The sequence below is a fragment of the Peromyscus eremicus genome, chromosome 13 (assembly GCF_949786415.1).
Source record: "Peromyscus eremicus chromosome 13, PerEre_H2_v1, whole genome shotgun sequence".
In the NCBI taxonomy this organism is placed as follows: domain Eukaryota; kingdom Metazoa; phylum Chordata; class Mammalia; order Rodentia; family Cricetidae; genus Peromyscus; species Peromyscus eremicus.
Genome location: NC_081429.1, coordinates 21,555,606 through 21,569,624, shown reverse-complemented (window position 1 = coordinate 21,569,624; position 14,019 = coordinate 21,555,606).

Genomic DNA, 14,019 nt, shown 5'->3' with positions numbered 1-14,019 from the left:
TCAGGATCATTCACTTAAAAATGCTTCTGTCTGGAAAATATTCCCCCCGATTTCCTCAGCCTCTTGTTTTCTCCGCATTTCTATTCATCTTTTAATGGTAATTTCAGCAGAGCTCATGGGAGCTGTCTTCCAGCTCTGTGACCCCCTCTCCCCTCCCCTCCTCCCAAAGCACCTGGTGAGCAGCCTGTACTGTCTCTGCCTAGGGTCAAGCCTGTACTGTCTCTGCCTAGGGTCAAGCCTGTACTGTCTCTGCCTAGGGTCAAGCCTGTACTGTCTCTGCCTAGGGTCAAGCCTGCTCTCCTCTGCTCCAGCGCCTGGCTGCTCTGGATTCCCATGGTCTGCCCGAGCCACCAGTAATGTGGCGGTATGGCCCTTTGCATACACAATTATTCTCTAAGCTTTGGGCCTCTGCTGTCTTTTGTTCATTGAGACCTGCCTTTCTGCTCTGCAAGCCTCTTGCCCCACATCTCCGGACGGAGGGCTTTGCCTGTAAGTCACAGCACTAAATCAACCAAAGAAACAAAAACATCGTTTCTTAATCTGAAGGTCGCTTTTGCAATGAGAATCACCGTTTGTAAATTCCCTGTGGCACGTGGCGGACACTGTGGAGTCAGGGCCACGTGGACAGTCCAGTTGCTTTCTTGTTAGTTCACTGTGTCTCTAAAGATTTACTCAAGCGTGGAAGAAGGCAGGTACCTAGCTCGGGTCCATTTTATTTAGGAAGTGATGGGAGTGGTCTAGAACTCCAGCACCAGGCTGTGTTTCCTGTATAGTGCTAAATAAGTGGTAGAGGTCTAGTTCCTTTGTTTGTTTTGGAGCTAGTATCTCTCTATGTAGCCCAGGCTTTCCTGCAACTCCTCACTATGTAGCTCGGGCTAGCCTGGAACTCATGGTCTGCAGGCCTCTACCTCCTGATTCCTGAGATTACAGACATGCACCGCCATGCTGAGCCTTTTTTAAAAAACTATTTTTTAGCTTTCGTTCAATTAGTAAATTGACTGAAGCAAAACAGCCTGGATCTGACAAAAAAGAAAGAGTCACAGATGCAGTACACGAGATTCCATCTTTGAGCAGGACGTTTCCAAGATTTCAAGGCAAATCAGCCAAAGGCAGCTAGAGCAGCGGGTGGGCGGGGGCGGTGGCAGAGCCATGCCTTGTGTTGGCGCTGAAGTCCTTGGACCTGGGTGAGGAGTCCTCTAAGGCTCCTCCTCCTACAGGCAGTTGGTGGTAGCTGGCTTCTTGAAGTCTCTTTGTCCTTGAAGGGATGCTCCGGCAGGCCAGGCAGGCCCTGGGACAAAGAGCACACCTCCCAAGGAACAAGCCCTGTTGACATTAAATGCTTCATTTGCTCCTTCCTCCACCTGCTTTCTGTTACCTCCCAAACCCCAGAGACAAGGGCAGCCTTGCTGCTGCTCTGAGAAATTGTTTTGCCTAGAATATGTGATCGCACACAGGAACAGACGCCAAATGGAATATGACATGCCAGATGTCCATCCAGGCAAGAGGAAGTTAGGCAGAAACGCCACATCTCCTTATTATGTAAATGATCCCAAACCTCTCGCTACTCCCAGTGCACTTAACTCCCCTGGCTCCTAGGTCACAGACCTCTAGAGGGCTGGCCAACCTGGATCCTCAAGTTCATTTTGCTCATTTTTCAGACTGAGACCAGAATGCCTGAGTCCCAGACAAGTGAAATGCTGTCCTCATCCATCAATAGCTGCTCATGGCAGATGTGGTTCTAGAAGGACCTGGAGGGACCCAGTGTCTCCATCTACAGATTGCAACAAGAAAAAGTGACTGTTTGTTGTAACATTCTTTGTTATTAAGAGCCTAAGAAGGAAAGATTTCACTCTACACACTGTGACCCACTCCCAGCCACTTTAATACGTAATACTGATGCTTCAACCAGCCAAATCTATTGCAGAAAAATATATGGCATTTACCAAAACCAGGGAAAGAAATTCTTTGCATGCTCATCAGACTCCAGCTTCTCACCCTAAGAAGTCAGTTGAGACTAGAGTCACACTTTTTATAGTTGCATAACATAGAACTGGTTGCTCAAATTCTGTCTGACTATTAATTGAGTATCTGTAAGGAGGCTAATTGTATGAGCAGGCTTTCCTGACCAAGTAGAACCCCACCCCGCCCCCAAGGCTTTTATAAGCACGCTACTTGGAGATCGGGGACTTTTTACTGTGAAAACCTATCAACTGTAGCATGGAAAACTCTGAGCAGGCCATCAAAGCCCGCTGGACCACGAAGTCAGACAGCTCTGGCCCTTACAGGCCCAGAAGGCTGCTACTGTTGGGGGGCCAAGTGACTGGCCAGAAGAAAGATACCATCAAGGAAACAGGATGCAGCCTTCAGTTTGTACTCCACACCCCCAGTCTTGCTATAAACTAAATGTCTGTATTCTCCAATGTTGGCATCCTGACTCCTTATTGGATAGTCCTAGAAGGTAGGGACTTGAAGAGTTATCCTGTGGAACCCCTGTGAGTGAGGTTAGTGACTGCTATAGTTTGGGTCTGGAATGGAAAAGGTCCATGAGCCTTCAACAGAACCCCAAGCCCAGAGTTCAGCCAGGTTTTAGAAAAGAAAAATATCTGATTCAATGGGTCTGTGCTCCCTGGCCACCATCTTCCCAATCATCTGGGCGGTGCGGATGTCTTTGGAGGATACTCTTCAGCAGCCAGTGTGAGTCTCACGCAAGCTGAACTTCAGGTATGATAATAAAATCCAAGGGCAGTCAGTGTCCAGCAATGCTATCATAAGTAGCAGAGTCCTGCCTCAGAATCCACTGAGAATCGTCGGCGAGGATGATCTCGAGTTTCCCATCTTCCTCTCCTCTAGTGCATCGAATAATGCTTTCCCATCCGGCTGCCATTTCTAGGTCCCAGGGGTGGAGCACAGCAGATACAGGCAGAAGATGACTGCTGTGTGGTAGATTACACTATCATCCCTGTATTTGTGTACCAGGCTCTGTTACTCCACCCTCCTCTGTGCAGTCATTTCTCACCTTTCAACACAGGTATGATCCAATGGCATAATTGTTTCCATGTGAGTGGTCAGTCTCAAGCCACCGGTTCACCCCGACACACGGCGTCTTCTTTGAAGGCAATGAATACACCTGGCATGTGTCCATACTCACCACCAGGCCTAGAACTGCAGTCCCTGAAGGCTGGTTACATAAAGGAATGAGTGAAAGAGATGTCGAAATCTGATCGATGCTACTAGGGCCCGCCACTAGCTCTCCTCTCCTCGAGGCACATAAAAGACTAAATGTCACATCTCCCTGCCATCAAACAGTCATCGGAAGCAGAAGTGATGTGTGGTACTTCTGGTCTGAACCACAGGCCTGAGCTCTTCGTGCAGACTCTTGCCTAGCCTAGGCCACCAGACATCTTTAGGTGGCAAATCTGAGTTCCTGAATGACCGTGTGAGCAGATTACACCCTCACCCTGCTGACCTGTGCTGATTGTATCCCAGCAGCAAGAAATACACCTTGGCTGAAAGGTTCCAGAAAGATTTTTTTGTTCTGCAGCATAGCTTAGCCTGTCCTGACTAACACAGCCCACATCCATTTTGAAAAAAAAGCAAAGAGTGCACCTATTTTTTAAAATAAAATTCTTAAGTGCTCTTGAGGGTATTTCCTTATCTAAATTTTAGGTTTTGGGTGCCCTTACCCAATTTCTCAGACAAGATCTAAAATTCAAAAGCCACCTGATCCAGATAAGACGACACACTTCTGTGGTCCCAGCTTCTTGGGAGGCTAAGCCAGAGGATCACGTGAGCCCACAATATAAAAAAGCAATCTCAGTGGGTAGAATACTTGCCACGCAAGTGTGAAGACGGGAGTCTGAATTCCCAGCACCTGTATGTCAGATATGGTAGTGCATGTCTGTGATCCCAGTGTATCTGTCATTCCTGCATGCCTGTGGGGACATAGGAAGTGAGGACAGAAGGGTCCCAGGAGGCTAATGGGCCAGCGAGCTCAGCACATGAAGTGGAGAACAAAAGAGACTCTGTGGAAGGTGAGACACGTGGAGGGTGAGGACTAATACTTGAAGTTGTCCTTTGACCTCTACAGGCATACTGTAGGGTACTCAGCCCTATTTATTTATTTATAAAATAAATCCATCTAAGGAAGACCACTCAATCTGCAGAGTTTCATCTGTGAGCTAGAAGGCACAACGTCCTTCAGTGACAATCAGTCAGATCCCTGCAGCCAGTACCAGGTTGATGAGGAAGACACTCTGACTCCCTCTTCGTGATGTTATACCCCCCATGCATGAACCCACGTTCTCTATTGATTTGGGCATAAATGTTGAAAAATGCAACTTCATTTCGTTTTTAGGTTTGAAATCTGGAGTGACATTTGTAGGGATGAGAACCATATGTGCCTTGTCATGTCCTCTTGGTAGGGCCAGCTTGGCCCCACTGTGTGGTGCCATCTCCCCCGTGACCTCCTGGGAAATCTGACTTCTCGCCTTGCAGAGACTGCGAGCATTAGGGGCAGAAATAGAAGCCTCCACATATTGCCATTATTTCCACATTCCCCTTATCCAAAAGCCTGGCTAGTTTCGGTTCTGGCGTTGGCTGGGAGTTGTGCAAGGCTGAGAACCATATGGTCTAGTGCTTCAGAATCATCCCAGTTCCCAGTGCTTTATTTGTCTCTGCAATATAAAAAAAAAAATGCTCCCCAAATTCCCATATTTTAGGACACAAGCTGGGTCTATTAGACAGGATTTCGTACTGGGAGCAATATGAAAAGTCACGTGGAGAGCCTGTGCCTCAATTTTTGACTGAAATGAATCACTTTCTTATAGCAATGCACTACAAGATAAGCTTTATTTCTGCCCCAAGAAATTCTGATCAAAGGTACCAGTTTCAGAACATGATCTCCTGGATCATGTAATGATGACATCCTTCTGTGGAAGAAAGTTTGAGGTCCAGCTGACTCTTTTGTTTGTTTTTTGTTTGTTTGTTTTGTTTTTTGACACAGGAGGTTGCATGATTTGGGCAAATTCCTGTATAGCCGCTGGCCAGCAATAAAGACTTTCTTTTCATCTTTAAGAGTGTCCATGTGGTGGTCTCTGGTGGGTTTATCTCCCAACAGTAACGTGGGCAAACTAGAACCTTCATACACTGATGCAATGTTGTCACCCACCAAGAGGGAGGTTAAAAATGGCCCCATCACTATGGAAATAGTATGACCATTATTGCAATTTTAAACATGGGCTAGCAAGATGGCTCATCAGGTAGAGCGGCTTGCGCGTGGGTCCGATAACACAAGTATGATTTCCAGATTCCACAAAGTGGCAGGAGAGAACTGAGAGCTGTCTTCTGACCTCCACGCGTGTGCCATGGCACACACGTGCCCACCCTTGCACAGACATAAACAAAGATACTAAACGTAAACTTACCATGTGATCTGGATACATCCAAGAGTGTTAAAAAATGGTCTCAAACTGGCAATTGTGCCAGCATGCTTGCAACATCATTCAAAAGAGCCAACAGGAGAAGTTCATATCGGCCAACAGATCGTGGATCCATGTGTGCCCAGCCTGTGACATTGCAACACAAGGTTGTCACCTACAAAGCTCATACTTGAAACCTGCACAATCAAGTCACACACACACACACACACACACACACACACACACACACACTAATCTCATACTTTCACAGCTAACCTTGGTTGCAGGCTGCCCACGTCCTGCAGGTTGTACACACCTGGAAAAATGGAATACGTGCACATCGTACAGTATAATTCAGCACTCAAAAGGAACAGGAAACTCTGGTACATACAACAACATAGCTGAAACATTCCAACACTGCGGCAAGTGAAACACCCCATCCGAAAAGGGCAAACGCTATATAATTCCTCTTAGATGAGGAAGCTACCGTCGTCAGACTCACAAGGCATGAGTAGCAAGTTCATTGCCAGGGGCTGGGGCGAGCGGGGAGTTAGTGTTTAATGGCTGAAGAGTGTCTATTTGGAAAGATAAAAAAGGCTCCTGACCCGGACGGTGGCGATACCTGCACAACATACCAAGGCACTTACAGCCCAGACACTACACTGACGAATCCTTAGGATGGTCAGTTGTAGGCCATGTATATTTTACCACAGTTTTTAAAAAAAGGAAACCTGGCCGGCGAGATTGCTCAGTGGGTAGAGGTACTTGTATGTACAGACTTGACAACCTAAGTTTGTTCCCCGGATCCCACAGGTGGCAGTAGAGAACCGTTTCCTGAATTCTCCTCTGACTTCCACGTGAATGCTATGCCTGCAGATACACACACACACACACACACACACACACACACACACACACACACTAATTAAAAGGAAACCTAAAAAGAACAGGGATTCAGATATTGTCTTCAACTCTCTTCTTTATAGGTGAACACAAAACACCCTCCCACAACGCGCTATATTGCCATATGGTCATGAAATGGGCAAGGCTGACAGACTTTTGGGAAAGTCATGTTTTAAGCCATATTAGAAATGCAGAAGGATAAGCTAAGAGTGGAAGTTATCTGGGGCCACACTCCAGGAGTCCAAAATCCCCAACACATCAGCTCCCCTCTTTTTCACAATACACTTAAGAGATGGAGATGCCAAGATGCTTGAAACAGCAAATGCATGTGCCCGGCAGTAAAAGCACAGGAATTATTTATGTATGAGATTCCAGTGAGAGAAAAACCTTAAACCGTTTTAGTTCATCAGAAGGTTCCAGAAGCAAATGCTTACTTCCTCCTGTGAGTGCTGTATATCGACTTTCCCCATCTCATGTGTGCTCAAGAAATGATCTTATTATCTCATCCCAAAGCATCAAAACAAATTCCTACTGAACGGAGGAAAAATGGTTCAGTGGAAACAAAATGCATTCTACTTTTCATGCATCAAATATTTATGGAGAATTGGCAAAGGGATTGCCACTTGAGAGGTGGGCAGGGGAGATTAGAATTTCACAGTCACCCCCGCTACAAAGAAACGTGAGTCCAGCCTGGGCTGCATCACATCCTAGCTCAAAACAAAACAAAACAAAGACCACAAACATGCACACAGACACACCCACACACATATATACATACACACACACCATACATATTCACACCACACACATATGTACACATATATATGTGCGTGTATATATACACACAGACACATATATGTGTATATATACATACACACACCATACATACTCACCACACACACACACACACACACACACACACACACAGAGCATCTGTTGTTGTGTCTGACAGGGACTATGTTAATTCAAGGATTATGGCTGAGAATCACACAAAGCTCCTACCTTCATGAAATTCCTTTATCTGCCCTCAGATAAATAAGCAGGATGGTGACCTAAGGGAAGGCTGAAGAGATGCAGGGCCATGTGGGAGTTTTAGGGCAGTGTAGAAAATGTTGTAAAGGTTGGGGAAGTTTGAAGAGCCAAGAGAGTCCTTAGGATGGTTTATAAGGTTCAGCCAGAGAAAGAGAGTCACTGGGGATGAGCTAGGAAAGTCAGAAGACAGGTACGTGGGTGCACAGGTGCATGCGTAGACGGAAGGTGGGTGAGAGGGAGGGAGGAAGAACAGGCAAGCTGTAGAGAGGAGGAAGGGAAGGAAGGAAAGGGCACGCATAGAAGGTTTGTTATGGGGTCTGGCCTTATGCAGTTTAGCGGGGGCTACTTAACTGCACCCATGAGGCTGTCTGCACCTTGAAGCGCACAGGAAAGTTGCGTAGAGAAGCTGCCATAAAGTGTGGAGATAAAGAATGACCTAGAACCCACAACACCAGCCGGAGCCCACAGGATGGGCTGATGTCTTACTGCCTGGGTTCTTACTGTGAGTACTGGGGGTAAGGGAGGAGATAAGCCCCCTCTGTCGTGGACTAAAACATCCACACACCTGGCCTTGGAGAAGCGGAATCGGGACTCCAGAGCAGTGGCTCCTGCCTCGGGCCGAAGAGGAAAGCCACAATTGGGAGGCCACACGGTCAGCCCCAGAAGGGCTACTGCTCCCTCGTCACCACCTCAGCACCCAATGGGAACCCCTGCGTAGCTCATGGCGCCCGAAACCAAACAGGGAAGTGGCTCTGCCTAGTGAGGCTGACACGTTTTAAACCCACCACAGATGGAAACTTCACCCAGGCTTGGGAGTTGAGGAGGTTTATAAGAGAAATTATCAGCCAAGCTAGGGCAGTAGGGATGGGCAACGTCAGCTAGAGACAGGGGAGGCGTCTTCCCAGGTCACTGGGGTCACACTAAAAAAATAGGCAGTTGGGAAACTTTGTATCTCTCAAAGGGAATAAGAATGAACAGGAGAAATATGTTTTCTGGGAGAAAGAACTTTAAAAAAAAAAAAAAAAACACAGAAACAGGCTGGGTGTAAAGGCTCACATCTGCAATCCCAGCACCTGGGACGTAGAGGCTGGAGGACCACGAATTCAACATCATCCTTGGCTCTATGACCCCCCTGCCTAACAAAAGGACAAAACAATAGATACATAAAATAGAACGACAACAAAAATGGAATGCTCTGGTCGACTGTCTGAATTGAAATCTTGTGGCAAGGCTAGTCTGCAACAAGGCTTCCTCTCTTGTCCTTTCCTTCCAGCTTTGGACTTTACAACCTCTTCCCAATTCTTATTCCCCTCCTTATAGCCAAGAAATGGCTGGGCAGGCTCCTGGCGGCACGTACTTCAGCCTGTCTTGTTTTTGACTCTGAAGAGCCAGCTCAGAACTGCAGGTCCGTTCTCACATCATCTTGGAGTGAACTGCCCCAACGCCTCGGCACAGCCTGAGCCAGGCTTCTCCACCCGAGCCGGTGCACAAACACTGACTACAACCTGCACGAGGCTTTCACTCCACACTCAGATCGGATGCCCTCCAGATTCAATTCAATCCACTTCCTGAAGGGAATCAAAGACGCTGGGAGACAGGCAGGCTTCCTGTCTTTCCCAGCGCTCCACCCCGCCTTTTGAAAAGTAACCATTCTTGGAAAAAGTCACTCCAACAGGGCTGCTTCTCCGCTTTTGTCCTGACCTTGGAGCCTGGGCACAGTAGGGAGGAAGAATAGGAGGGAGGGGCCCCCGCCAAATGAGGAAGGTGCTCCCCACAACAGGCAGGGGCCAGAAGCCAGGCCTTTCTTCCACACTACAGAACAACAGACCCTTGGATCCTCACCGTCAGGGGTCCCCAAGAATAACCTCAGATTCCAAAACTCACTACAGAAATTCCTCCGATTCAGAAAAGGTTCTGTACCCGTGGTTGTGGTTTTGAGCTGTGAAACGATACCGGTGAGAATCACAAAAGGAAAATGATGACAAGGAGACCAATGATGACAAGGGTGTGCAGCATGGCTGGTCCTGGCATTGAAGTAGTCGGCTTAGTAGTCTGACTCAAGTCAAAGGCAGCAGGGTAGCCAGGGACAGTTCAGTGGGTGTCATTTAGGGAACCTAACCGACCCGTTCCCCACCTCACCCCCATGATCTTTGCTTACTTACAGGAACATAACATGAACAGGGTTTACAATAAGATTTATCTCTAACTCTGCATGACTTTCACCGATCTTAACACTGCCCGGTGCCCCAGGGTGAGATGGGTCATCCTGCTCCGTCTCCAAAATGACTCAGCAGATGGCTACTGAGGATGAGATCACAGTCTCTGGATGCCACGGCTCACAAACCAATCACCCGTTCCGGGGACCTCTTCCTATTTGATGGCGATTTCTTTTTTACCCCTGACATTTTCAAATGCTTCCTCTGTGCCACACTCTTGATCCAGCACTAATACAGATTTATTTAATCCTCAAATAATTTCTGCAGAGAGCACTATGATTATCCCTGTTTGAGGGGACTGATTCCTCATAGTCACTTGAGGTCACACCACAGAAGAGACAGATAGCCTTTAAATGTAACCCAGCCCACCAGCGGGGGAAAGCACTGCTGGGCTGAGGTGTGCTGGACAAGGGGAAGGAGCTTCACTCACCCAAAGGTGCTGGGCATGTCCAGAAGAGCAAGCTTAAGGTGCCTTGGATGTTAAAAGTTTTAGTGAAGAATAGATACAGTGGGAACACAGGGGGTGAATTCTCCGAAGGAGAGAAGATTGCACTCTTGTGAGAGAATGGAGTCCTCTTACGGTGTTAGGGGGACTTTACCTGGCTTCCCTTCTGGGCCTTTCCTCCAAGGCCGTTGGAGTGGAGTTCTTGAAAAAAGGAGAGGTGGGCAGCTTGCTGCCTTATACTGAGTCCCATTCTCCCTCCCTCAGACACTAGCATGTTGGGGCTCAGGCATCGTAAGTCCCTGGGTCAGGCTCCAAGCCTGATTATTAGAAAGTGGGGAAGTCTGCTTTTTCTCTTTGGCTTTTTTGTCTGAATAGTTATGCCCCGGTAAGTCCTACTGACTTAAAGAGAAGGTTAGATACAGGCTAAGCTAAGAAGGCCGGAGGGCTGAGGACGTGGACCAGTGGATAAAGAGCTTGCTACGCAAGCATGAAGCTGGAGTTCAGATCCCCAGCACTCATAAAAGCCAGGCAGGCGAGCCCCCCACTCCTGTGATCCAAGCACTTAGGAGGTGGGGCGAGCTGGCAAGCCAGACTAGCCAAATCTGCAAGTTCTAGGATCAGTGAGAGATCACTGCCTCAGTAAACAGAGTGAAGAGTAATTAAGAAAGACCTCTGGTTTCTACATACATGTGCGTGTGCATGTGTGCACACACACATGCATGCACACCTGCACCCACACATATGTAAATGCACTTTCACACATGCACATACAGCAGGAAGGAAGGAAGGAGGGAAGGAAGGAAGGAGGGAAGGAAGGAAGGAAGGAAGGAAGGAAGGAAGGAAGGAAGGAAGGAAGGAAGGAAGGAAAGGCTTTTCAAGGTGGGATCCAAAAAGTACCGTTTAATTGTCCGAGGAGACAACTGTGAAGTCTTCTTTGGAACAGACCACCCTTCTGGTTTTTGTCACAAGAGTGTGTTGTCATCAAATGTGTCCAAAAGGTAAGTGCAAGTACTCAAGGCAGACAGATGTTAAGTGTGGATATACCTAAGGACTGCGGACATTTGTATGTGTGTATGTGTGTGCGTGTGCGTGCCTGTGCGTGCCTGGGTGAGTGCTGGGTATCAGATCTAGCTTCCCAGGGATGAGGAGCATACATGTCACACCTGAGCTATGCCTCCATCCTGGGGACTGTGAGGACCATCCTGGCATCCCACCTCCTCTGCTCAGCATCAAGGAGCTTCCCACCAGCCCCACTCCAGGCCCTGTATCTAACTGACTGGCGAGGGAACGGGGACTGGGTGTGGAACACGCATTCTGTTGGTGCTTTGCAGCATGCCTGTCTCCTGGGAGAGCCTCGCTGTGACAGAGACCCACAGACCACTTGACAGTATCTCCTTTCCACGAGTCATTCTGCAGCTTCTCCGGGGAAACCCTGAAAGAGGAACTGCTCAGTTGCTACAAATCATTGGAACACTTTGGAGAAACTCTCCACACAAAACATCTTCAGGGGAAACACACACACACATACACACACACACACTCACTCTTATGCGTGTGTGCGTGTGCGGCACAAGATAGAGTTGAGAGGAAAGAGTTGTCATAAGAGCAGGAGATGGCAGCATGGAGGACTCCGAGGTGCAAGCAGGGACAGACAGACACTGCAGAGTGCTGCTGAGGCCCTGTGACCAAGTGAGGAAGGGGACACACAAGGGGGAAGGCTGGCTTCTGAGAGCGGGCCTCATCCCGACACAACGGGACTGAGTAAGGAGCTAAAGGAGCCGTACTAGAAGGCACGGTAAGAACCTGGATATAGTGGCCACGTGTGTAAGCCCAGCACAGGAGAGGCGTCTGGGCTCGAGTAAGACTCCACTTCAGTAAGCAAATAAACACATGTGTCGGGTTGGCATGACCCTTGTCTATCGGCTCACCGGAATGACTCTCAGAACTCCAGCCCACTGTTGTAGTTGGGATTAGGATTTCAGTTTTAGGATAAAGGGTAAAAACAAGGAAGAGACTCCCAGGAGAAGGCCTGGGAAGACTCCAAAGGCAGAGCCTCCAAGCTTCTCCCCAGAGAACTAAAACGTATCGTTCTCCTGTCACACTGATGTGTTCAGTGACACTGGGGTTGACAACTAAGGGGCCCCAAAGTTTCGCTGGGGTCTCAATATTTAGCACAAATGACCAAATCGTTGGCTATATGAAAGCTCAGTCCCCGGTGTGCCTCCCACTGGCGGGGGGATGGGCTGTGATTGGGCACCTCAAAGGCCCACCCTCTAATCACAGACCATTCCTCCAATATGATGCCCCCCTCCCCCCATCCCGAGTCACCTTCTTAGTCTGATGGTGTCACTATGTCACTCAGGAAAATCTAAGACTTAGTGGACTGTGTTCTAGGTAAGTGAGGGAAAAGCAACTTCATCTCGGTACAACGCAATGATCACATTTGAGGAATGTTTTCAAACACAGTGCTGAGCACTCAGACACATTTCACTTAGCCTTCAAGGTAACCCCAAGGGATACATGCATTGCGATCTCACAACAAAGCCAAGGCACTGAAAAAAAATGCCATGCTTGAATCCACACAGTGGCAAAAACCAGAAATTCAAATTCGTACCCATGATCTGCGTGTTGATGTCCCTCTAGAATCTACTCTCAGAGGGAGAAACCATGAAGTTGGGCATGTTTACTATCAAAGAAGAGTATAGACAGAACTCGAGGCTCTGGGGCTACTTAGCATCCTGGAGAAATGTCTAGGTTCTTCCCTGGGAAGAATTCTGTCTTGGGCTAGAGGGTGTAACTGTGGTAGAGCTTCCCCAGCAAGGGAAGAAAACACCAACCAACAGACGTCAGCACTCAGAATCAGAAGAGCTGCCCTGAATCCAACTCTGTGTGTTAGTTGTTGTACGGTGTTAGAAGGGCAGGAAAAAGACAGGAAACTGATCTAGAAAAGCCTCATGAATCTCACAGGTGTAGTCAGATTTTTCTTTGGGCAGCCAGCTCACAAATAATGACACAGTGACTTATTATTAATTATGAAAGCTCAGCCTTAGTTTAGGCTTGTCCTACTAGCTCTTATAACTTAAATTAACCTGTTTTATTTTTATCTACATTCTGTCCTGTGGCTCATTACCTCATCTCTCTGTACTGCTCACGCTGCTCCTTGAGTCTGGCTGGAGACTCTGCCTTCTTTTTCCCAAAGTTCTCTCTCTGCCTGGAAGTCCCGCCTATATCTCCTGCCTAGCTATTGGCCATTCAACTTTTTATTACACCAATTACAGCAATGTATTTTCACACAGTGTACAAATATCTCACAACACATGGAGATTTTTTACCTCACAGGTTTTGTCTGAGGAACAAAGGAGATAAATTGTTTGAAGAGAGAAACAAACCCATATAAAGCCATTTTCCCCTCTTTTCCACCAGGTTGGCTTTGATCTTTGGTTCTCAGGGCTCATCTCTTCTCTACTAATGTTTTTTTCCTCTTGTCACATGTGATACCGCAAGCCTCTGAAAGGCTTTGCACTGTATTTTTGTTCTTTTGGTTCAATTATTTTTATATTGTTTACATGGACCATTACCTTAACTCTAGGAAACACTAGCTTTGCCATGGATTTGTTGAGTACCTAATTGTGCATGCCACAGCACTTGAAGCCTAGCCAAAGGCAGTCGGTCCGCAGGGAGCCAGGGTGGCAGCTTGGGAAAGGTCACATCAGGCAAGGCCTCAGAAAAACTGAGTTCTGGTCCCTATTCTGCCTCTAACTGAGTTGTTACGTTGAAAAGGACACATGCATCCCTGAACCTTAGATGAGTGAGTTGTGAAATATCACCAGTCCTCTGTGGGCACATCCCAAAAACATAAGCTGCTCATGGAGGTGGGGGGCAGTTATGGGAAACAGTGTGTGAAAGACTTTGGTGCCAGCAATACGAATAGAGGGAATAATTATGCACACGGAAGCAACAAGGAGTTCCACATATGAGATCTAGCAGTGTCACTGGAGTCTTGGTG